A 21,469-nucleotide genomic window follows, 5' to 3' on the forward strand; every position below is an offset into this window, starting at 1 on the left:
ATGGAATGGAGTAGAGTTGAATGCAATGTAGAGGAGTGGAATGCAAAGGAGTGGAAAAGAATGGAATGGAATGGAACGCAGTGGAGTGTAATGGAATTGAATGGAATGCAATGGAGTGGAGTGGAATGGAGTAGAAAGGATTAGAATGCAATGGAGGGTAATGGAATGGAATTGAATGGAGAAGAATGGAGTGGAATGAAGTGGAGTGGATTGGAATGGAATAGAACGAAATGTAATGGAAAGGAGTGGAGTGTAATGGAGTAGAGTTGAATTATGTGGAATGGAGCAGAATGAAATGGAATGGAATCGAGTGGAATGGATTGGTGTCGATGCAATGGAGTGGAATGGAATGGAGTGGAATGCAATAGAGTGGTTTGGAATGGAGTGGACTGGAAATAAAGGAAATAGAGTGGAGTGGAGTGGAGTGGAGTCGAATGGAATGGAGTGGAGAGGAAAGGATTTGAATCGTATGGAGTGCAGTGCAGTGGAATGGAATGGAATGGAGAGGAATGGAGTGGAGTGAAATGAAATTTCGTTGAATGGAATGGAATGGAGTGGAATGCAGTGGAGTGCAAAGGAGTTGAATGTCATGCACTGGAATGGAATGGAGATGAGTGGAATGCATTGGAATAGACTGGACTGGAGTGGAATGGAGTGGAATGGAATGGAACGGAATGGAGTGGAATGGATAGGACTGGAGTGGAGTGGAGTGCAGTGGAATGGAATGGAATGGAATCGTGTGGAGTAGAGTGCAGTAGAATGGAATGGAATAGAATGGAGTGGTGTGGAATGAAACAAAGTGGAGAGGACTGGAGAGGAGTGGAATGGATTGGAGTGTACTAGCATGGCGTGTAGTGGAAGGACTGAGTGGAATGGAATGGAATGGAATGGAATGGAGTAGAGTAGAGTGCAATGTAGAGGAAAGGAATGGTGTGAAATAGAATGGACTGGAATGGAGTGGAGTTAATTGGAGAGAAATGGAATGGAGTACAATGTTATGGAGTGGAAGGGAATGGATTGGAGTGATGTGGATTGTAATAGAATGGAATGGAGTGGAGTGGAATGGAGTCGAATGTATTGGAGTGGAATTGATTGTAATGGAAAGGAATAGACTAGTGTGGAATTGAGTGGAGTGGTATAAAGTGCAGTGGAGTGGACAGAAGTGTAATGGAGTTGAGTGGAGTGGAATGGAATGGAGTGGAGTGGAGATGAATGGAATGGAATGGGTTGGATTGGAAAGGAAAAGAATGGAGTGGAATGGGATGGAGTGGAATGGAGTGTAGTGGAGTGGAATGAAGAGGAATTGAGTTGAGTGGAGTGAAGTGGAATGGAATGGAATGGAGTGGAGTGGAATGGATTGGAAAGGAATGGAGTGGCGGGCAATGGTAATGAATGAAATGAAGTGGAGTAGAGAGGAGTGGACTGGAATGGAGTGGAATGGAGTGAAATGGAGTCGAGTGGAATGGAGTGAAATGGAGTCGAGTGGAATGGAATGGAGTAGAGTGTAATGGAATGGAGTAGGGTGGTGTGAAATGGAATGAAGCAGAATGGAGTGGAATGGAATGAGTCGAATGGAATGAAGTGTAATGGAAAAGATTGGAGTGTAGTGGAGCGGAATGGAATGGAATGGAGGAGAGTGGAATTGAGAGGAATTGAAAGGAGTTGACTGGAGTGCAGTGGAGTGGAGAGCAATGGAATGGAAAGGAATGGAGTGGAGTTCAATGGAATGGAGAGGAGTGGAATGGAATGGAATCGAGTGGATTGGAATGGAATGGAATGGAGTGACATGAAATGGAATGTAATGGAGTGAAGTGGAATGGAATGGAATGGAGTCGATTGGAATGGATTGGAAAGAATGGAGGGCCGTGCAGTGCAGTGGAAACTAATGGAGTGGAATGGAGTGGACTGGAATTGAGTGGAATGGGTTGGAATGGAGTGGAGGGGTATCTGGCGGAATGGAGTGGAATGGAATGGAAAGGAGTGGATTGGAGTGGAATGAATAGGAATGGAGTGGAGTGTATTGGAATGGAAAGGAAAGGAATGGAATGGAGCAGAGTTGAAAGGAATGAGGTGGTGTGGAATAGAGAGTGGTGGAGTGGAATGGAATGGAATCTGGTGGATTGGAATGGAATGGAGGGGAGTGGAATGTAGTGTAATGGAACGGAGAGGAATAGAATAAAGTGGAGTGGAGTGGAGTGGATTAGAGTGGAGTTTAATGGAATGGTGTGGAGTGTAATGGATTGAAATGGAATGGAGTGCTGTAGAGTGCAGCAGAATGGAATGTAATAGTGTGGAGTGGAGTGGAGTGGACTGGAGTGGAGTGCAAAGGAATGGAATGCAGAAGAGTGGATTGGAATGGAGTGGAGTGGAATGGAGTGGAATGGAATGGAATGGAATAGAGTAGAGTGGGCTGGATATGGAGTGGAGTAAAGTGGAGTGGAGTGGAATCTAGTGGAGAGGAGGGGAATGAAATGGAGTGGAATGGAATGGAATGGAATGGAGTGCAATGGAAAGGGATGTGGTTGAATGGAGTGCAACGGAATGGAGTGGAGTGGAGTGCAGTAGATTGGAGGGGAAATAAATGGAATGGAGTGGAGTGGAGTGGAAAGGAATGGAGTGTAGTGGAATGGAATGGAATGGAATGGAGTGGAGCTCAGTGGAATGGAATGGAGTGGAGTGGAGTGGAGTGGACTGGAACGCAGTGGAATGCATGGGAATGGAGTGGAATGGAATGGAGTGGAGTGGAATGGATTGCAAAGGAATGGATTGGCGTGGAGAGAAATGGAGTGGAATGTTTTGGAATGGAGTGGAGCGGAGAGGAATGGAATGAAATTTAATGGAATGGAATGCAGTGGAGTAGAGTGGAATAGAGTGGAGTGGAATGGTGTAAAGTGGAGTGGAATAGAGTGGAATGGAATACAGTGGAAAAAAATGGAAAGGAGTGGCGTGCAGTGGAGTGGAATGGAATGAAGTGGAGTTGAAGGGATTGGATTATAATGGAGTGGAGTGCTGTGGAATGGAAAGAAATGGAGAGGAATGGAGTGAAGTGGACTGAAATTGAGAGGAATGGAGTAGAATGCGGTGGAATGGATTGGAGTGCAACAGACTGGAATGAAATGCAATGGAATGAAATGGAATGGAGTGGAGTGAAATGGAGTGGAATGGATTCGAATGAAGGAGAGTGGAGTGGAATGGAATGGAACGGAATGGAGTGGAGTGGAGTGAAATGGAGTGGAGTGGAATGGAGTGGAGTTGAGAGGAATGGAATGGAATGGATTGGAGTCAAATGGAGTGGAATGGAATGGAGTTGAATGGAGTGGACTGGAGTGGAGTGCAGTGGAATAGAATGAAATGGAATGGAATGGAATGGAGTGGAGTGTAACGGAATGGAGTGGAATGGAATGTAGTGGAGTGGAGTGGAGAGGAGTGGAATGGAGTGGACTGGAATGTAGTGGACTGGAAACACTGACAGGAATGGAATGGAATGCAATGCAGTGGAGTGGAGTGGAGTGGAATGGAGAGGAATGGAATAGGGTGGAATGGAATGGACTGGAGTGGAGTGGAGGGGGGTGGAGAGGAATGTGATGGAGCAGAGTGTAATTGAGTGGAACGGAATGGAGTGAAGTGGAGTGTAATAGAATGCAATAGAATGGAGTGGTTAGGAGTGGAATTGTGTGGAATGGAATGGAGTGTAATGGAATGCAAAGGAGTAGTTTGGAATTGATTGTAGTGGAGAGGAGTGTAGTGGACTGCAATAGAATGGAGTGGAGTGTAGTGGAATGGAAAGGAGTCGAGAGGAGTTTTATGGAATGGAACGGAGTTGAATGGAAGGGAAAGGAATGGAGCGGAATGGGATGGAGTGGAATGGAGTGGAGTGGCCTGGAATGGAGAGGAATGGAATGGAGTGGAGTGGATTTCAGTTGAATTGAAAGGAATGGAGTGGAATTGAGTGAAGTGGACTGGAATGGAGTGGAACGGAGTGGAATAGAGTGGAATAGAGAGGAGTGGATTCGAGTGGAATGGAAAAGAATGGATTACAGAGGAATGGAATGGAGTGTGGTGGAGTGGAGTTGAGTGGAGTGGTGTGGAAAGGAATGGAGTGGAGCAGAATGGAATGGAATTGTTTGGAATGGAATGGGGTGGAATGGAATAGAGTGGAGTGGAATGGAATGCAATGCAATCGATTGGAGTGGAGTGGAGCAGAATGGAATGGATTGCAGGAGAGTGGAATGGAGTGGAATGGAATGGAGTGAAATGGAGTGCAATGGAGTGCAGTGGAGTGGAATGCAATGGAGTGGAATGGAGGGGAATTGAATGGATTGTAATGGAATGGAGAGGGTTGGAATGGAATGGAATGGAGTGGAGTGGAATGGATTTGAGTGCAATGGAGTGGCTTGCCATGGAATGCAATGGAATGTAATGGAATGGAGAGGGTTGGAATGGAATGGAATGGAGTGGAGTGGAATGGATTTGAGTGCAATGGAGTGGCTTGCCATGGAATGCAATGGAATGGAGTGGAGTGAAGTGGAGTGGACTGGAATGGAGTGGAATAGTGTGGAATGGAGTTTAATGGAGTGGATTGGAATGCAGGAGAATGGATTTGAACAGACTGGAACGGAATGGAATGGAATGCAAACGAATGGAATGGAGGGGAGTGGAGTGGAATGGAGTGCAATGTATTGGAATGGAGTGGAGTGGTGTGGAATGGAATTTCACGGAATGGAGAGGAGTGGAGTGGAATGGAGTGTAGTGTAATGGAGTGGAGTGGAGTGGAATGTAGTGGAATGGAATGGAGTGGCATGGCTTGGAGTGGAGTGGAGTCGAGTGGAGTAGAGTGGAGTTGAATGCAATGGAGTGGAGTGGAATGGATTTTAACTGAATGGAGTGCTGTGGAAGGCAGTGGAATGGAATGGAATGGAGTGGAGTGGAGTGGACTGGAATGGAGTGGAAATGAATGGAATGGAGTAGAGTGGACTGGAATGGAGTGGAGTGAAATTGAGTGGGGTGTAATGGAATGGAATGGATCGGAATGGAGTAGAGTGGACTGGAATGAAGTGGAGTGGAATGCAGTGGAATGGAAAGGAGTGAAGTGGTTTGAAATGGAGTGGATTGGAGTGGAATGGAATGGTGTGGAATGGAACGGAATGGATTGGAATGGAATGAAATGGCATGGAATGGAGTGGAGTGGAGTGGAATGGAGTGGAAAGGATTTGAAAGGAGTGGAATGGAATGGAATGATGTGGAGTGGAGTGGAATGGAATGTAATAAAATGGAACGGAATGGAGAGGAGTGGAGTGAAGTGGAAGGGACTGGAATGGAGTTGAATGGAATGGCATGGAGTTCAATGAAATGTGATGGATTGTAACGGAATGGAATCACATGGAATGGAGTGGAGTGGAGGGGAATGGAGTGGAGTAGGGTGGAATGGAGTGGAATGGAATGGAATGGAGTGGAGTGTAGTGGAATGGAATGGAATGGAATGCAGTTTAGTGGAGTGAAATTCAGTGGAGTGGGATGGAGTAGAGTGGAGTGGAATGGAGTGGAATGGAATGGATTGGACATAAATGGATTGGAGTGGAGTGGAATGGAATGGAGTGGAGTAGAAAGTATTGGAATCGAATGCAGTGGAGTGCAGTGGAATCGAATGGAATGGAAAGAAATGCAGTGGAGTGCAATGGAATCGAATGGAATGGAAAGGAATGGAGTGCAGCGGTCTGAAATTGAATGAAATGGAGTGGAATGGAGTGGAGTGCAATGGAGTGCAATGGAATGCAATGGAACGGAATGGTGTGGTGTGGAGTGGAATGGAGTGGAATGGACTGGAATGGGGTGGAATGCGATGGAAGGAATGGAATGGAGTGAGTGGAGTGGAATGGAGTGGAAGGGTGTGGAATGGAATGGAAAGGAGTGGAGGGGAATGGAATGGAAAGGAGTGGAATGAAAGGGAATAGACTGGAATGGAATGGAATGGCATGGATTATAGTGGATTTTAGTGGAATGGAGAGGATTAGAATGCCATGGAGTGGATTGTTATGGAATGCTGTTGGGTGGAGTGGAATGGATTTGAATGGATTCAAATGTAGTGGAGTGGAGTGGAATGAAATGGAAAAGAATGAAGAGGAGTGGGGTGGAGTGTAGACGAGTAGAATGGTGTGGACAGGAGTGGAGTGGAATGGAATGAATGGAGTGGAATGAAATGGAAGGAAATGGAGTGGAATACAATGGAATGGAATGGAGTGGAATGGAAAGGAGTGGAGTGTAATGCAGTGCAATGAAATGGAGAGGAGTGGAGTGGACTATAATGGAATGGAATGGAGTGGATTGGAATGGAACAGAAGGAATGAAGTGGAATTTTGGGGAATGGAGTGGAATCGAGTGGAGTGGAGTGGAATGGAGAGGAATGGACTGGAATGGAGTGGAATGGAATGGAATTAAATGGAATGGAATGCAAAGGAATGGAGGGGAATGGACTGGAATGGACTGGAATGGAATGGAATGGAGTAGAGTGAAATAGAATGGACTGGAATGGAATGGGTTGGCACGGAATGGAGTAGAGTGGAATTCAATGTAAAAGAGTAGAGTGCAAAGGACTGGAATGCAAAGGAATAGAGTAAAGTGGAGGGGAGCGGATTGGAGTGGAATGGATTGGAACGGAGAGGAGAGGAGTGGAATGGAATGGAATGGAATGGAGAGGATTGGAGTGGAATGGGGTGGAATGGAGTGGAATGTAAAGGAATGAAGAGAAGAGGATTGGAATGGAGTGGAGTGAAATTGTGTGGAGTGAGGTAGACTGGAATGGAATGTACTCGAGTGAAATGCAGTGGATAGGAGTGGAATGGAATGGAATGGAATAGAGTGGAATGGAATGGAGTGGAGTGGAGTGGAGTAGACTGAAGTGGAATAGAATGGAGTGTAGTGCAATGGAATGGAAAGGAAGGTAGTGGAGTGGAATGCAGTGGAATGGAGTGGAACGGAGAATAATGTAGTGGAATACCTTGGAATGGAGTGGAATGGAGTGGAGTGGAATGGAAAGGAATGGAATGGAGTGGAATGGAGTGGACTGGAATGGAGAGGAATGGAATGGAGTGGAATGGAATGGAGTAGAGTGGAACGGAATGTAGAGGAATGGAGTGGAGTGGTGTGGAATTGAGTGGAGTGTGGTGGAATGTAATGGAGTGGAGAAGAATGGAATGGAATGGAGTGGATTGGATTGGAGTGGGCAGGAATAGAGTGGAATGGAGTGGAATGGAATGGATTGGAGAGGAATATATTGTAATGGAATAGGGGGGAATGGATTGGAATGAAATGAAGTGGAATGGAGGTGAATGGAATGGTGTAGAGTGGATTGGAATTGAGTGGGGTGGAGTGGAGTGGACTGGAGTGGATTGAAACGCAGTGCAGTGGAGTGGAAGGGAATGGATTGGAATGGAATGCAGTGGAATGCAAAGGGGTGGAGTGGAATGGTATGCAATGGAATTGTGTGGAGTGTAGTGCAGTGGAATGCAGTGGAAACAAATGGAATGGAGTGGAGTGGAGTGGATTGGTGTGGAGTGGAATGGAAAACAGTGTAGTGGAATGGATTGTAATGGAATGTAGTGGCATGCAGTGGAATGGAATGGAATGGAGTAGAGTGGAGAGGAGTAGACTGGAATGAAGTGGAATGGGGGAGAATGGAGTGGAATGGAGTGGAGTGGAATGCAGTGGAATGGCATGGAATAGACTGGAATGGAATGGAATGGAATGGAGTGGAATGGAATGGATTGGAGAGGAATATATTGTAATGGAATAGGGGGGAATGGATTGGAATGAAATGAAGTGGAATGGAGGTGAATGGAATGGTGTAGAGTGGATTGGAATTGAGTGGGGTGGAGTGGAGTGGACTGGAGTGGATTGAAACGCAGTGCAGTGGAGTGGAAGGGAATGGATTGGAATGGAATGGAATGGAATCGAATGCAGTGGAATGCAAAGGGGTGGAGTGGAATGGTATGCAATGGAATTGTGTGGAGTGTAGTGCAGTGGAATGCAGTGGAAACAAATGGAATGGAGTGGAGTGGAGTGGATTGGTGTGGAGTGGAATGGAAAACAGTGTAGTGGAATGGATTGTAATGGAATGTAGTGGCATGCAGTGGAATGGAATGGAATGGAGTGGAGTGGAGAGGAGTAGACTGGAATGAAGTGGAATGGGGGAGAATGGAGTGGAATGGAGTGGAGTGGAATGCAGTGGTATGGAATGGAATAGACTGGAATGGAATGGAATGGAATGGAATGGAATGGAACCGAATGGAATGAAATGGAATGGAATGAAATGGAATGGAATGAAATATGGAATGGAATGGAGTGGAGTGGAGTGGAATGAAGTGCAATGGATTGGAAAGGAGTGGAGTGGAGTGCCATGGAATGTAACAGAGTGGAGTAGAATGGAGCAGAGTGAAATGGAGTGGAGTGGAGTAGAATGATGTGAAATGGAATGGAGTGGAATGGGATGGAGTGGAGCAGAGCAGAGTTAAATCGAATGTAGTGGAGTGGAATTGACTGGAATTGAATGGAATGCAGTGGAGTGCAGTGGAATGGAACGGAGTGGAGTGGAGTGGAGTGGAATGCACTGGAGTGTAATGGAGTGGAATGGGATGCAATGGAATGTAACGGAGTAAATTGGACTGGAATGGAGTGGAGTGGAATGAAGTGGAGTAGACTGGAGTGGATTGAAATGGAGTGGAGTGGAGTGGAATGCAATGGATTGGAATGGAATGGAATGGAAAGCAAGGCAACTGAAAAGGTTGTAGTGGAATGGAGTGTAGTGGAATGGTTTGGAGTGGAGTGCAGTGGGGTGGAGTGGAAACAAATAGAATGGAGAGGAGTGGAGTGTTGTGGAGTGGAAAGGAATGAAGTGGAGTGGAATGGTTTGAAATGGAATCAGTGGAGTGCTGTGGAATGGAATGGAAAAGAGTGGAGTGGAGTAGAGTGGAGTGGAATGCGGTGGAATGACAGGAAAGGAGTGGAATGGAATGGAGTGGAATGGAGTGGATTGTGGTGGAATGGAGTTGACTGGAGGTGAAAGGAATGGCATGGAAAGGAAAGGAATGGTGTGGAGTGGAATGGAGTGGAGTGTAAAGGAGTGGAGTGGAGTGCATTGAAGGGGAATTGTATGGAGTGGACTGGAGTGGAGTGGAGTGGAGTGGAGTGGAATGAAATGGAATGGAATGTAGCAGACAGGAATGGAATGGATTGAAGTGGAGTGTAGTGGCACGGAATGGAGAGGAATGGAATAGAGTGGAGTGGTGTGGAGTGGAATGGATTTGTGTAGAGTCGAATGGAGTGGAATGGAGTGGAGTGGAATGGAGTGGAGTGGAGTGGAGTATAATGGAATTGAATGGAAGGGAGTGGAATGGAGTGGAATGGAAAGGAATTGAGTGGAATGAAATGGAACGGACTGGAATGGAATGAAATGGTTTGGAATTGAGTGGATTGGAGTGGAATGGAGTGGAGAGTAGTGGAAAAGAGTGGAATGGAATAGAATGGAATGGTGGGGGGTTGGAGTGGAAAGGAATAGAATAGAGTGGAATGAAATGGATTGGAGTGGAGTGAAGTGGAATGGACTGGAACGGAGTGGAATGGAATAACTTGGATTGAAAAGAAATTAGAATGGATTCGAATGGAATGGAATGGCATGAAACGGAGTGGAGTGGAGTGGAATTGAGTGGAGTGGGGTGGAATGAAGTGTAAAGGAACGGAATGATGTGGAGTGGAGTGGAATGGAATGGAATGGAACGCAGTTTACTGGAGTGGAATGCAGAGGAGTGGGATGGAGTAGAGTGGAGTGGAATGGAGTGGAATGGAAGGGGGTGGACATAAATGGATAGGAGTGGAGTGGTGTGGAGTGGAATGGAATGGAGAGGAGAGGATTGGAATCAAATGGAATGGAGTGCAGTGGAATCGAATGGAATGGAGAAGAATGGAGAGGAGTGGACTGAAATTGAGTTGAATGGAATGGAATGGAGTGGAATGGAGTGGAGTGCAAAGGACTTGAATGTCATGCAATGGAATGGAATGGAGTGGAGTAGAGTGGAATGGATCGGAATGGACTGGACTGGAGTTGAATGGAGTGGAATGGAATGGAACAGAATGGAGTGGAATGGATAGGACTGGAGTGGAGTGGAATGGAGTGGAGAAGAATGGAGTGGAATGGAGTGGAGTGGAGTGGAGTAGAGTGCAGTGGAATGGAATGGAGTGGAGTGGAACTTAATAAAGTGGAGAGGACTGGAGAAGAGTGGAATGGATTGGTGTGTACTGGAATGGCGTGGATTGGAAGGATTGAGTGGAATGGAATGGAATGGAATGGAATGTAGTGGAGTGGAGTGGAATGGAGAGGAATGGAATGGTGTGGAATAGAATGGACTGGAGTGGAGTGGAGTTGAGTGGAGAGAAATGAAATGGATTACAATGTCATGGAGTGGAACGGAATGGATTGGAGTGGTGTGGATTGTAGTAGAATGGAATGGAGTGGAGTGGAATGTATTGGAATGGAATTGATTATAAATGAAAGTAATAGAGTAGTGTGGAATTGACTGGAGTGGTGTGGAGTGGAGTGGAGTGGACAGAAGGGGAATGGAGTAGAGTGGAGTGGAATAGAATGGAGTGGAGTGGAGAGGAATGGAATGGAATGGAGTGGATTGGAAGGGAAAGGAATGGAGTGCAATGGGACGGAGTGGAATGGAGTGGAGTGGAGCGGAATGGAGAGGAATGGAAAGGAGTGGAGTGGAGTGGAAAAAAATGGAATGCAGTGGAGTAGAACGGAATGGAAAGGAATGGAGTGGCGTGCAGTGGTATTGAATGAAATGGAGTGGAGTGGAGAGGAGTGGACTGGAATGGAGTGGAATTGAGTGAAATGGAGTCCAGTGGAATGGAATGGAAAGGAATGGAGTAGAGTGTAATGGAATGGAGTGGGGTGGTGTGGAATGGAATGAAGCAGAGTGGAGTGGAATGGAATGAGTGGAGTGGAATGGAGTGTAATTGAAAGGATCGGAGTGTAGTGGAGCGGAATGGAAAGGAATGGAGGAGAGTGGAATGGAGTGGAATGGAATGGAGTAGTGTGGAGTGCAGTGGAGTGGAGAGTAGTGGAATGGAAAGGAATGGAGGGGAGTGTAATGGAATGGAGAGGACTGGAATGGAATGGAATTGAGGGGACTGGAATGGAAGAGAATGGAGTGGATTGAAATGGAATGTAATGGAGTGGAGTGGAATGGAATGGAATGGAGTGGATTGGAATGGATTGTAAAGAATGGAGGGTCGTGCAGTGCAATGGAATCGAATGGAGTGGAGTGGAGTGGACTGGAATTGAGTGGAATTGGTTGGAAAAGAGTGGAGGGGAATCTAGCGGAATGGATTGGAATGGAAAGGAGTGGATTGGAGTGGAATGGATAGGAATGGAGTGGAGTGGATTGGAATGGAAAGGAATGGAATGGAATGGAGCAGGGAGGAGAGGAATGGAGTGGTATGCAATAGAGTGATGTGGAGTGGAATGGAATGGAATTTAGTAGATAAGAATGGAATGGAGGGGAGTGGAATATAGTGTAATGCAATGGAGTGGAATAGAATAAAGTGGAGAGCAGTGGAGTGGAGTAGACTGGAGTTTAAAGGAATGGAGCAGAGTGTAATGGATTGGAATGGAATGGAGTGCGGTAGAGTGCAGTAGAATGGAATGTAATAGTGTGAAGTGGAGTGGAGTGGACTGGAGTGGAGTGCAAAGGAATGGAATGGAGTAGAGTGGATTGGAATGGAGTGGAGTGTATTGGAGTGGAATGGAATGGAATGGAATAGAGTAGAGTGGGCTGCAATGGAGTGGAGTAAAGTGCATTGGAGTGGAATCTAGTGAAGTGGAGAGGAATGAAATGGAGGGGAATGGAATGGAATAGAATGGAATGGAGTGCAATGTAAAGGGGTGTGGTTGAATGAAGTGCAACGGAATGGAGTGGAGTGTAGTGCAGTAGAATGGAGTGGAAATAAATGGAATGGAGTGGAGTGGAGTGGAAAGGAGTGGACTGGAGTGGAATGGACTGGAAGGGAATGCAGTGGAGATCTGTGGAATGAAATGGAGTGGAGTGGAGTCGACCGGACTGGAATATAGTGGGATGCATTGGAATGGAGTGGAATGGAATGGAGTGGAGTGGAATGGAGTGCAACGGAATGGATTGGAGTGGAGTCGAGTGGAAGGGAATGGAGTGGAGTGGAATGGAGTGGAATGTATTGGAATGGAGTGTAGTGGAGTGGAATGGAGTGGAATGAAATGGAATGGAATGCAGTGGAGTGGAGTGGAATAGAGTGGAGTGGAATGGTGTAGAGTGGATTGGAATAGAGTGGAATGGAATACAGTGGAAAAAATGGAGAGGAGTGGCATTCAGTGGAGTGGAATGGAATGAAGTGGAGTTGAAGGGATTGGAATATAATGGAGTGGTGTGCTGTGGAATGGAAAGGAATGGAGAGGAATGGAGTGGAGTGGACTGAAATTGAGAGTAATGGAATGGAATGCGGTGGAATGGGTTGGAGTGCAACAGACTGGAATGGAATGCAATGGAATGAAATGGAGTGGAGTGGAGTGGAGGGTAATGGAGTGGAATGGATTCGAAAGAAGGAGAGTGGAGTGGAATGGAATGGAACGGAATGGAGTGGAGTGGAGTGGAATGGAGTGGAGTGGAATGGAGTGGAGTTGAGGGGAATGGAATGGAATGGAATGGAGTGGAGTCAAATGGAGTGGAGTGGAATGGAGTTTAATGGAGTGGACTGGAGTGGAGTGCAGTGGAATCGAATGGAATGGAATGGAGTGGAGTGGAGTGTAAAGGACTGGAGTGGAGTGGAATGCAATATAGTGAAGTGGAGAGGAGTGAAACGGAGTGGAGTGGACTGGAATGTAGTGGAGTGGAAAGACTGAGAGGAATGGAATGGAACGCAATACCATGGAGTGGAGTGGAGTGGAATGGAGCAGAATGGAATAGGGTGGAATGGAATGGACTGGAGTGGAGTGGAGGGGGGTGGAGAGGAATGTGATGGAGCAGAGTGTAACTGAGTGGAATGGAATGGAGTGGAGTGGAGTGGAGTGTAATAGAATACAATGGAGTGGAGTGGTTTGGAGTGGAATGGTGTGGAAAGGAATGGAGTGTAATGGAATGCAAAGGAGTAGTTTGGAATTGATTGGAGTGCAGTGGACTGTAATGGAATGGAGTGGAGTGCAGTGGAATGGAATGGAGTCAAGAGCAGTCGTATGGAATGGAATGCAGTGGAATAGAAGGGAAAGGAACGGAGAGGAATGGGATGGAGTGGAGTGCAGTGGAATGCAGAGGAATGGAATGGAGTGGAGTGGAGTGCAGTTGAATTGAATGGAATGGAGTGGAGTTGAGTGGAGTGGTCTGGAATGGAGAGGAACGGAGTGGAATGGAGTGGAATGGAGAGGAGTGGATTCGCGTGGAATGGAAAAGAATGCATTAGAGAGGTATGGAATGGAGTATGATGGAGTGGAGCTGAGTGGAGTGGTGGGGAAAGGAGTGGAGTGGAGCAGAATGGAATGGATTGCAGGAGATTGGAATGGAGGGGAATGGAATGGATTGGAATGGAGTGGAGTGGAGTGCAGTGGAGTGGAGTGCAGTGGAGTGGAGTGCAGTGAAGTGGAATGGAATGGAATGGAATGGAATGGATTGTAATGGAATGCAGAGGGTTGGAATGGAATGGAATGGAATGGAGTGGAGTGGAATGGAATGGAATGGAGTGTAGTGGAATGGATTTGAGTGGAATGGAGTGGCGAGCCATGGAATGGAGTGGAATGGAGTGGAGTGGATTGGAATGGAGTGGAATGGAGTTTAATGAAGTTGATTGGAATGCAGGAGAATAGAATTGAAAAGACTGAGTGGAATGGAAAATAGAATTGAAAAGACGGAGTGGAATGGAGTGGACATAAATGGATTGGAGTGGAGTGGAGAGAAGTGGAATGGAATGGAGTGGAGTGGAAAGTGTTGGAATCGAATGGAGTGGAGTGCAGTGGAATCGAATGGAATGGAAAGGAATGGAGTGGAGTGGACTGAAATTGAGTGAAATGGAGTGGAATGGAGTGGAGTGCAATGGAATGCAATGGAATGCAATGGAACAGAATGGTGTGGAGTGGGGTGGAATGGAGTGGAATGGACTGGAATGGGGCGGAATGGAATGGAATGGAATGGAATGGAGTGAGTGGAGTGGAATGGACTGGAATGGAGTGGAATGAAATGGAAATGACTGGAGGGGAACGGAATGGAAAGGAGTGGAATGAAAGGGAATAGACTGGAATGGAATGGCATGGCATGGATAAGAGTGGATTTTAGTGGAATGGAGAGGAGTAGAGTGCCATGGAGTGGACTGTAATGGAATGCAGTGTGCTGCGGTGGAATGGATTTGAATGGAATAAAATGTAGTGGAGTGGAGTAGAATGAAATGGAATAGAATGAAGAGGAGTGGGGTGGAGTGGAGACGAGTAAAATGGTTTGGAGCGGAGTGGAGTGGAATGGAATGAATGGAGTGGAATGAAATGGAATGAAATGGAGTGGAATGAAATGGAATGGAATGGAGTGGAATGAAATTGAATGAAATGGAGTGGAATGAAATGGAATGGAATGGAGTGGAATGGAAAGGAGTGGAGGGGAATGCAGTGCAATGGAACGGAGAGGAGTGGAGTATAATGGAATGGAATGGAGTGGAGTGGAATGCAGCAGAAGGAATGAAGTGGAATTTTGGGGTATGGAGCAGAATGGAGTGGAGTGGAGTGGAATGGAGAGGAATGGACTGGAATGGAATGGAATGGAATTAAATGGAATGGAATGCAAAGGAATGGAAGGGAATGGACTGGAATGGATTGGAATGGAATGGAATGGAGTAGAGTGAAATAGAATGGACTGGAATGGAATGGATTGGCATAGAATGGAGAAGAGTGGAATGCAATGTAGAGGAGTCGAGTGCAAAGGACTGGAATGCAAAGGAATGGAATGAAATGGAGTGGAGTGGAGTTGAATGGAGTGGAATGAATAGGAATGGAGAGGAGTGGAATGGAATGGAATGGAATGGAGAGGATTGGAGTGGAATGGAGTGGAATGCAATGTAATGAAGAGAAGAGAAGTGGAATGGAGTGGAGTGAAATGGTGTGGAGTGGAGTTGAGTAGAGTGGAACGTAGTCGAGTGGAATGCAGTGGATTAGAGTGGAATGGAATGGAATGGAATAGAGTGGAATGGAATGAACTGGAGTGGAGTCGAGTTAAGTAGACTGGAGTGGAATGGAATGGAGTGGGGTGGAATGGAATGTAAAAGAAGGGATGGAGTAGAATGCAGTAGAATGGAGGGGAATGGAAAATAATGTAGTGGAATGCCCTGGAATGGAGTGGAATGGAGTGGAATGGAGTAGAGTAGAACGGAGAGGAATGGAATGGAGTGGATTGGAGTGGACTGGAATGGAGAGTAATGCAATGGAGTGGAAGAATGGAGTAGAGTGGAATGGAATGTAGTGGAATGGAATGGAATGAAGTGGTGTGGAATTGAGTGGAGTGTGGTGGAATGTAATGGAGTGGAGAGGAATGTAATGGAATGGAGTGGATTGGAGTGGAGTGGAGAGGAATGTAATGCAATGGAGTGGATTGGAGTGGAGTGGACAGGAATAGAGTGGAATGGAGTGGAGTGGAATGGATTCGAGAGGAGTATAATGGAATGGAATTGAGGGGAAAGGTATTGATTGGAATGGAATGGAGGGGAAAGGTATTGATTGGAATGAAATGGAGTGGAATGGAGGTGAATGGAATGGAGTAGAGTGGATTGGAATGGAGTGGAGAGGAGTGGAGTGGATTGAAATGGAGTGGAGTAGAGTGGAAGGGAATGGATTGGAATGGAATGGAATGCAGTGGAATGCAAAGGGGTGGAGTGGAATGGAATGCAATGCAAAGGGGTGGAGTGGAATGGAATGCAATGTAATCGTGTGGAGTGTAGTGCAGTGGAATGGAGTGGAAACAAATGGAATGGAGTGGAGTGGAGTGGAGTAGGGTGGATTGGAAACAAATGGATTAGAGTGGAGAGGAATGGTGTGGAGTCGAGTGGAATGGATTAGAATGGGATGGAGTGGAGTGCAGTGGACTGGGATGGAGTGGAGTGCAGTGGAATGGAATGGAAAGGAGTTGAGTGGAGTGGAGTGAACTGGAATGCAGTGGAATGCAGTGGAATGGCGTGGAATGGAGTGGAGGGTATGGAGTGGAATGGAATGTAATGGATAGGATTAGAACGCAATGGATGGGAGTGGAGTGGAGTGGAGTTAAATGAAATGGAGTGGACTAGATTGGAATGGAATGGTATGAAGTGGAATGGAATGGAGAGGAATGGAGTGGAATGGAATGGAGTGTTGTGGAATGGAGTTCAATGAATTGGAGTGCAGAGGAGAGGACTAGAATGGAATGGAATGGAATGGAGTGGAGTTGATTGGAGTGGAATGGAAAGCAGTGGCATGGAGTGGTGTGGAGTGGAGTGCAGTGGAATTGAATGGAATGGAAGGGAATGGAGTCGAGTGGAATGGAATGGATTGGAGTGGAGAGGAGTGCAGTGGAGTGGAATGGAGGGGAGTGGACTTTAACGGATTGGAGTGGAACGAAAAGGAGTAGAATGAAATGGAGTGTAATGGAATGGAGTGTAGTGGAGTGAAATGGAGTGGAATGGAATGGAATGGAATAGAGTGGAGGGGAGTGGAGGGTAGTCGAATGGAGTATTTTTGATACGAGTGGAATGTAGTAGAATGGAATGGAATGGAATGGAATGGAATGGAATGGAATGGAACGTAATGGAATGGAATGGAATTAAATGGAGTGGAGTGGAGTGGAATGGAGTGGATTGGAGTCGAATGGAGATGAGTGGAGGGGAAAGAATGGAATGGAACGGAATGGTGTGGACTGGAGTGGAGTGGAATGTAAAGGAGTGGAGTGGAGTACATTGGAATGGATTGGAATAGAGTGGAGTGGAGTTCAGTGGAGTGGAATGAAATGAAATGGAATGGAGTGGAATGGAATGGAATGGATTGTAGTGTTATGTAGAGGCATGGAATGGAGTGGAATGGAAGAGAGTGGGATAGAGTTTAGTGGAATGGAAAAGAGTTGAGTGGAGTGGAATGGAATGGAGTGGATTGGAGTGGAATATAATGGATTGGAACGGAGTGGTGTGGAATGGAGTGAATCTGAATGGAGTGGAATGGAATGGAATGGTGGAGAATGAAATGGAATGGAATTGAAAGGAAAGAATTGGCACGGAATGGAGTCGCATGGAATGGAATGCAGTCGAGTGGAGTGGAAAGGACTGGAAAGGATTGGAATGGAATGGAATGGTGTGGAGTGGAGTGGAGTAGAACGGAACAGAATGGAACGGAAAGGAGTGGTGTGGAGTGCAATGGAATGGAATGGAGTGGAATGGAATGGCATGGATTGGAATGAAGCCGAATGGATTGTAATGGAATGGAATGACATGGAATGAAGTGGAATGTTTTGGAATGGAATGGAGTGGAGTAGAATGGAGTGGAATGTATTGGAATGGAATGGAGTGGAGAAAATGGAATGGAGATGAATGGAGTGGAGTGGAATGGAATGGAGTGGAGAGGAAGGGATTGGAATCTAATGGAGTGGAGTGAAGTGGAATGGAATGGAGTGGAGAGGAATGGAGTGGAGTGTACTGAAATTGCGTGGAACGGAGTGGAATGGGGTGGAAGGGAGTGGAGTGCAATGGACTGGAATGAAATGAAATGGAATGGAATGAAGTGGAGTGGAGTGCGATGGATTCTAATGGATTCGAATGGAGTGGAGTGGAGTGGGAGGGAATGGAAAGTAATTAAATGGAGTGTAGTGGAATGGAGTTGAATGGAATGGAGTGGAATGGAGTGGAGTACAGTTGAATGCAATGGAATGGATTGGAATGGAATGCAGTGGAGTGGAGTGGAATGGAATGGAATGGAGTGGAATGGAATGTAGTCGAGTGGAGTGGAGAGGAGTGGAATGGAGTGGAGTTAACTGGAATGTAGTGTAGTGGAAGGATTGAGTGGAATGGAATGGAATGCAATGCAATGGAGTGGAGTGGAGAGGAATGGAATGGGGTGGGATGTAATGGACTATAGTGAAGTGTAATTGAGTGGAACGGAATGGAGTGGAGTGGAGTGTAATAGAATGTAATGGAGTGGAGTGGTATGGAGTAGAGTGGCATGGACTGAAATGGAGTGTAATGGAATGGAATGGAGTAGTGTGTAATTGATTGGAGTGGAGTGGAGTGGAGTCGAATTGAATGGAGTGGAGAGGAGCAGAATACAATGGAGATGAGTGGAGTTGTATGGAGTGGAATAGAGTGGAATGGAAGGGAAAGAAATTGAGTTGAATTGGATGGAGTGGAATGGATTGGAGTGGAGTGGAATGGAGAGAAATGGAATTCAGTGGAGTTGAGGGCAGTTGAATGGAATGGAATGGAGTGGAGTTGAGTGGAGTGGACTGGAATGGAGTGGAATGGAGAGGAGTGGAGTCGAGTGGAATTGAAAATACTGGAGTAGAGTGGAATGGAATGGAGTGAGGTGGAGGTGAGTTAAGTGGAGTGGTGTGGAAAGGAGTGCAGTGGAGTGGGATGGAATGGAGTTGAATGGAGTGGAATGGAATGGGATTGAGTGGGATAGAATGGAGTGGAATGGAATAGAGTGGAGTGGTGGAGTGGAATGCAATGGAATGGAGGAGAGTGGAATGGAGTGGAATGGAATAGAGTGGAGTGGTGGAGTGGAATGCAATGGAATGGAGGAGAGTGGAATGGAGTGGAATGGAATGGATTGAAAAGCAGTGGAGTGGAGTGCAGTGGAGTGGAGTCCAGTGGAATGGAATGGAATGGAATGGAGTGGATTGTAATGGAATGGAGAGGAGTGGAATGGAATGGAATGGAGTGGATTGGAATGGAATGGAATGGAACGGAGTGGAGTGGAATGGAAAGGAATGGAGTGGAGAGCAATGGAATGGAATGGAGTGTAGTGGAATGTACTGTAATGGAATGGAGTGGCGTGCAGTGGAATGGAATGGAACGGAGTGGAGTGGAGTGGAGTAGACAGGAATGGAGTGGAATGGAGGGGAATGGAGTGGAATGCAGTGGAGTGGAATGCAGTGGAATGGAATAGACTGGAATGGAATGGAATGGAATGGAATGAAATGGAATGGAATGGAGTGGAGTGGAGAGGAATGAAGTGCAATGGATTGGAATGGAGTGGAGTGGAGTGGAATGGAATGAAGCGGAGTGGAGTGGAATGGAGTGGAGTAAAATGGAGTGGAGTGGAGTGGTATGATATGAAATGGAATGGAGTGGAATGGAATGGAGTGGAGTGGAGGGGAGTGGAGTAGAGCCGAGTTTAAACGAATGTAGTGGAGTGGAATTGAATGGAGTGCATTGGAGTGCAGTGGAATGGAACGGAATGGAGTGGAGTGGAGTGGACTGGACTGGAATGGAGTGGAAAGGAATGGAAAGGAGTAGAGTGAACTGGAATGTACTGCAGTGTAATGGAGTGGAATGGAATGGAAAGGAATGGAATGGGGTAAAGTGGACTGGAATGGAGTGAAGTGGAATGAAGTGGAGTCGAGTGGAGTGGAGTGGAGTGGATTGAAATGGAGAGAAGTGGAGTGGAATGGAATGGATTGGAAGGGAATGGAATGGAATTTAGTGTAATGGAAATGGTTGGAGTGGAATGGAGTGAAGTGGAATAGATTGGAATGGAATTTAGTGGAGTGCTGCGTAATGGAATGGAACGGAGTGGAGTGGAGTGGTGTGGAGTGGAATGCGGTGGAATGCGTTGGAATGGAGTGGAATGGAATGGAGTGGAATGTAGTGGATTGTGGTGCAATGGAGTTGAGTGGAGGTGAAAGGAATGGCACGGAAAGGAAAGGAATGGTGTGGAGTGGAATGGAATGGAGTGTAAAGGAGTGGAGTGGAGTGCATTGGAGGGGAATGGTATGGAGTGGAGTGAAGTTGAGCATAGTGGAGTGGAATGAAATGGAATGGAATGGAGCGGACAGGAATGGAATGGATTGAAGTGAAATGTAGAGGCATGGAATGGAGTTGAATCGAATAGAGTGTAGTGGTGTGGAGTGGAATGGATTAGAGTAGAGTGGAGTGGAGTGGAATGGATTAGAGTAGAGTGGAATGGAGTGGAATGGAATGGAGTGGAGTGGAGTATAATGGAATAGAATGGAAGGTAGTGGAATGGGGTGGAATGGAATGGAATGGAGTGGAATGAAACTGAATGGACTGGAATGGAATGAAAAGTCTCGGAATTGAGTGGATTGGAGTGGAATGGAGTGGAGTGGAGTGGAAAGGAGTGGAATGGAATAGAATGAAATGGTGTGTAGTGGAGTGGAAAGGAATGGAATAGAATGGAATGGAATGGAGTGGAATGGAGTGAAGTGGAATGGACTGGAAAGGAGTGGAATTGAATAACTTAGATTGGAATGAAATAGAATGGATTGTAATGGAATGGAATGGCATGAAATGGAGTGGAGTGGAGTGGAATTGAGTGGAGTAGGGTGGAATGAAGTGTAATGGAATGGAATGGTGTGGAGTGGAGTGGAATGGAATGGAATGGAATGCAGTTTACTGGAGTGGAATGCAGTGCAGTGGGATGGAGTACAGTGGAGTGGAATGGAGTGGAATGGAATGGAGTGGACATAAATGGATTGGAGTGGAGTGGAGTGGAGTGGAATGGAATGGAATGGAGTGGAGAGGATTGGAATCGAATGGAGTGGAGTGCAGTGGAATGGAATGGAATGGAGAGAAATGGAGAGGAGTAGACTAAAATTGAGTGGAATAGAGTGGAATGGAGTGGAATGGAGTAGGGTGGACTGAAATTTAGTGGAATGGAGTGGAATGGAGTGGAGTGCAATGGAGTGGAATGGAATACAATTGAACAGAATGGTGTGGAGTGGAATGGAATGCAGTGGAATGGACTGGATGGGGGTGAAATGGAGTGGAATGGAATGGAAGGGAGTGGAGTTGAGTGGAATGGAGTGGAATGGAGTGGAATGGAATGGAAAGGAGTGGTATGAAATGGAATACATTGGAGTGGAATGGAATGACAGGGATTTGTTTGGATTTTAGTGCAATGGAGAGGAGTAGACTGCAAAGGAGTGGATTGGAAAGGAACAGAGAGAGATGGAGTGGAATGGAAAGGAATGGATTGGTATCTAGTGGAGTGGAGTGGAATTAAACGTAATGTAATGGAGAGGAGTGGGGTGGAGTGGAATAAAATGGAGTGGAGTGGAGTGGAATGGAATGAAGTGGAGTGGAACAGCATGAAATGGAGTGGAATACAATGGAATAGAATGGAGGGAAAGGAAAAGAGTGGATTGAAATGCAGTGCAATGGAATGGAGTGGAGTGGAGTATAATGGAATGGAATGGAGTGGTTTGGATTGGAGTGGAGAGGA

Source organism: Pongo pygmaeus, chromosome 17, assembly GCF_028885625.2.
Source record: "Pongo pygmaeus isolate AG05252 chromosome 17, NHGRI_mPonPyg2-v2.0_pri, whole genome shotgun sequence".
Classification (NCBI taxonomy): domain Eukaryota; kingdom Metazoa; phylum Chordata; class Mammalia; order Primates; family Hominidae; genus Pongo; species Pongo pygmaeus.